We start from the raw sequence: 4918 nt of genomic DNA on the forward strand, positions 1-4918 counted from the left end.
CAGCTTGAGGTCATTTCCTCTTACACTGTCACTTGGGAGAAGAGACTCACCCCTACCTGCCTCTAACCTCCTTCCAAGGACTCAGCCAAAAGGTCTCCCCTCAGCCTCCTTTTCTCCAGGCTCCACAGATCCCCCAGGACTTGTGTTCTAGGCCCTTCACCAGCTTCATTGCTCTTCTCAGGACATGCTCTAGCACCTCAAGGCCCTTCTTGGAGTGAGGGACCCAAGCCTGAACCCTCCAAGCAGGTATAACTCTCACAGATGTCAAAGGCAGCTCCTTTTTCCCTTAAAACAGAGGGTCTTTCATAACCCTGCAGTGGGAATCTGGGGAAGGAGGTGTCTGTTACAAGTGTCTTACTTTGGTTAGCTCTTTGCTCTGGAGCTTCCTACTCAATTATCCTTAAGTATCCTTCAGAGCATCACTGTCAGCAACAGGAGTTCAACAGCCACATTAGCTGTGCTGTACTTACACTTCCATAGAATCAGCCCAAGCATCACAGAATATATCCAGTTGGAAGAGACCTCAATCATCCTCCAGCCCAACCCTCGACCCAGCACTGAAGGGTCAACCCTAAACCATGTCCCTAAGCATCAGCTCCATACAGCTCTTGAACACCTCCAGGGGTGGGGAGTCCATCACTGCCCTGGACAGACCATGCCAGTGTTTGAGAACCCTTTCTGTACAGAACTATTTCCTCTCATCCAGCCTGAACCTTCCCTGGTGCAGCTTGAAACTATTTCCTTTGGTCCTGTTGCTTGCCACCAAGGAGCAGAGGCTGCCCCCTCCTTGTTCTAACCTCCCTTCAGGGAGCTGTAGAGAGCAATGAGGTTTGCCCTCAGCCTCCTCTTCTCCAGCCTTGTAGCCCAGGTGCTCCAGACCCTTCTCCAGCCTCCTTGCCCTTCTCTGGACAGGCTCTAGCCCCTCAGTGTCCTTCCTGGAGTGAGTGGCCCAGAACTGAACACAGCACTCAAGGTGTGACCTCAGCAGTGCTGAGCACAGGAGAATGATCCCCTCCTGTCCCTGCTGCCCACAGTGTTTCTAACCCAAGCCAGGATGCCACTGGCCTTGGCCACCTGGTCATTGTGGACTCATTTGCAGTCTACTGTCAGCCAGCATCCCCAGGTCCCTCTCTGAGTCACTGCTTTCCAACCACACATCCCCAAGTCTGTAGCTTGCCATGGGGTTGTTGTGACTCAGGTGGAGAACCTGGCACTTGGCCTTGTCAAACTTCATACATTTAGCCTGAAACACTTGCTGGAAGTTGAGGTTTTGATCATCTTTTAGTTCTTTTAAACACTGAAAGTGCAGTAGTGCAAAGCTAGAGGAGAGAGCCTGGTGACCCTCCCCTGCTCTCCAGGCTGCTGCCACAGCTGGCAGGGCTTTGCCATGCTTACCATGTCCTTAATGCTCCTGCCTTGCTCTCCAGACTGCTCCCACAGCTGGCAGGGCTTTGCCATGCTTACCATGTCCTTAATGCTCCTGCCTTGCTCTCCAGGCTGCTCCCACAGCTGGCAGGGCTTTGCCATGCTTACCATGTCCTTAATGCTCCTCCCCTGCTCTCCAGGCTGCTCCCACAGCTGGCAGGGCTTTGCCATGCTTACCATGTCCTTAACACTCCTCCCCTGCTCTCCAGGCTGCTGCCACAGCTGGCAGGGCTTTGCCATGCTTACCATGTCCTTAACACTCTTCCCCTGCTCTCCAGGCTGCTGCCACAGCTGGCAGGACTTTGCCATGCTTACCATGTCCTTAATGCTCCTGCCTTGCTCTCCAGACTGCTCCCACAGCTGGCAGGGCTTTGCCATGCTTACCACCTCCTTATTTAACACCCCAGACCATTCTTCATGCTCCCTTTGCAGGAGACACCAGGGCTTTGAGACAGATCTGCCAGCAGGTGTGCCAGGACTCAGGCTCGTCGAGAAGGAGAACAGATACCTGCTGATTAAATCTATTGCTAAGCCAACTTGCTTCTTGCTGAGGCTGAGTCATCTGAAAGCATTTAACTAAGAGCAAGTTTCATTTCTGAGGGCAGGCTGCCACCTTCACTCAGCAGCTCCTTACCCTTCTAGCTTAGAATCATAGATTCAACTGAGTTGGAAGAGAGCTCCAAGCTCAGCCAGCCCAACCTAGCACCCAGCCCCAACCAACCAACCAGACCATGGCACTAAGTGCCCCAGCCAGGCTTGGCTGCAACACCTCCAGCCACACAGACTCCACCACCTCCCTGGGCAGCCCATTCCAATGCCAATCACTCTCTCTGACAACAACTTCCTAACAACATCCAGCCTAGACCTGCCCTGGCACAGCTCCAGGCTCTGTCCCCTTCTTCTGGTGCTGGCTGCTTGCCTGGCAGCAGAGCCCAACCCCACCTGGCTACAGCCTCCCTGCAGGCAGCTGCAGACAGCAATGAGCTCTGCCCTGAGCCTCCTCTGCTGCAGGCTGCACCCCCTCAGCCTCTCCTCACAGGGCTGTGCTCCAGGCCCCTCCCCAGCCTTGCTGCCCTTCTTTGGACACATTCCAGCACCTCAACAGCTCTCTTGAATTGAGGAGCCCAGAACTGGGCACAGCACTGCAGGGGTGGCCTGAGCAGTGCTGAGCACAGGGGCACAAGAACCTTCCTTGTCCTGCTGCCCACACTGCTCCTGAGCCAGCCCAGGATGCCATTGGCTCTGCTGCCCACCTGGGCACACTGCTGCCTCCTCTGCAGCTCCTCTCTCCCACCACCCCCAGCTCCCTCTCTGCCTGGCTGCTCTCAGCCACTCTGGCCCCAGCCTGTAGTGCTGCTTGGGGTTGTTATGGCCAAAGTGTAGAACCCTGCACTTGGCCTTGTTCAGTCTCCTCCCCTTGGCCTCTGCCCACCCATGCAGCCTGTGCAGGTCCCTCTGCAGAGCTCTCCTACCCTCCAGGACACCCACACCTTCTGTTATCACAGTATCACAGTATCACCAAGGTTGGAAGAGACCTCACAGATCATCAAGTCCAACCCTTTACCACATTATGTTGGAAGAGAGAAGGGCCTGAAGTAATGTTTTGTTTTAAACCCAATGCTAAAACTCTGAAGCCTCCTTTAGAAGGAGCAGATTTTGGGGGGAGGAAAATCCCCGAATTAGCTGGCAGCAGCGCTGAGCAGTGAGATCTGCATCTCAGGAACCGTAAAGGTCTGTGTCCAAGGAGCACTTGTCCCCAAGAGGGCACTGTGGCATTAAACGCACACTGGTGCATGGCTTCTGCAGTCAGGAAGCCAAGAAATGGCTTGAAAGAGACATTGCTGGTTAGTGAGGAAATACTTTAGTCGCTCAGAAAATTTGCTGCTGGAAGGATTAACTAAGAAGACTTTTTCAGATCTGAGTGCTCAGAAGAATCCCAGGCAAGAAAGGCATTGCCACATCCTCAAAAGACCAGAAGCCCTCCCTCTGTGCCCTCCTTTCTGCCCCTTTCACAGTATCACAGTATCCCAGTATCATCAGGGTTGGAAGAGACCTCACAGATCATCAAGTCCAACCCTTTACCACAGAGCTCAAGGCTAGACCATGGCACCAAGTGCCACATCCAACCTTGCCTTGTTTGCAAGAGAAAGGGGAAGGACTCCTGTTGCACAACTCAGATGTGCCTGGCTCCACCAGGGGTAAAGAAGAGTGGCTTTGTTTTCCTCTTCCTTTCTCTCCTTAGTGTAGCTTTTTGGATTGCCTTTTTATTTTTGCATTGATATTTCTCTATCTCAACCAGAAAAAAACCAACCCCCAGAATCCATCAAGTAGCCTGGAGCACGAATCTTGTGCTTTAATTGCTGATCTGACCTCAAAACTCAGCACCTGACTGGCAAGGGTTTTGTTTTGGGGGCAGATCTGACCTGTGGGTGGTAATAGGGAGAAGTGTTACAGGATCAGAGAGGTTCAGGGGCTGAAAGGGACCTCCAAAGCTCTTCCAGACCAACCCCCATGCCACAGCAGGATCACTCAGAACAGATCACACAGGAGCCCTGCAGGTTGCCCAGGGAGGTTGTGGATGTTCTCCTCCCTGAAGGTGTCCAACACCAGGTTGGACAGGAAAAACTTCATCAAAGCCTCATGCAACCTCACCTTGAACAATTCCACAACCTCCCTGGGCAACCTGTGCCAGTGTCTCACCACCCTCAACCTGTGCCAGCGTCTCACCACCCTCAACCTGTGCCAGCCTCTCACCACCCTCAACCTGTGCCAGTGTCTCACCACCCTCAACCTGTGCCAGTGTCTCACCACCCTCAACCTTTGCCAGTCTCTCACCACCCTCAATCTGTGCCAGTCTCTCACCACCCTCACTGCAAAGAACTTCTTCCCATCATCCAGTTTCAATCTCCCCTCTGCCACTTCAAACCCATTCCTCCTCCTCCTGTCATTCCCAGACCTTGTCAATAGTCCCTCCCCAGCCTTCTTGTGGGTCCCCTTCAGATCCTTCAAGGCCACTCCAAGGTCTCCTCCAAGCCTTCTCCTCTCCAGGCTGCACAGCCCCAACTCTCTCAGCCTGTCCTCAGAGCACAGCTGCTGCAGCCCTCTCAGCATCTTGGTGGCCTCCTCTGCACTGGCTCCAACACTTCCATGTCCTTCTTGTGCTGGGAGGCTCCAGAACTGCCCCCAGGACTGCAGGTGGGGTGTGAGGAGGGCAGAGCCAAGGGGCAGAATCACTTCCCCTCCCCTTTGCTAGTGTTTGCTTCCTTCCATTTCGAGTTGCAGCACTTGAGCAGGCACACCCCAGGGCTGCAGCTTCTCTCTTTGCAGAGCTCTTTCCCTTCCATTTGGGTTTTTGAGTGGCTGAGTTTCCTCGCCGGAAATGACTGAAGAGATTGAAGTTCCTCACAGCCCCAGCACACAACTGGCTGCTGCCTTGGAGAGCTGAAGGAAACACTTCTCCATCCATGGTGGCTTTCTACACTCCCTGGGAGAC

Source organism: Pogoniulus pusillus, chromosome 27 (genome assembly GCF_015220805.1).
Source record: "Pogoniulus pusillus isolate bPogPus1 chromosome 27, bPogPus1.pri, whole genome shotgun sequence".
NCBI classification, from domain to species: domain Eukaryota; kingdom Metazoa; phylum Chordata; class Aves; order Piciformes; family Lybiidae; genus Pogoniulus; species Pogoniulus pusillus.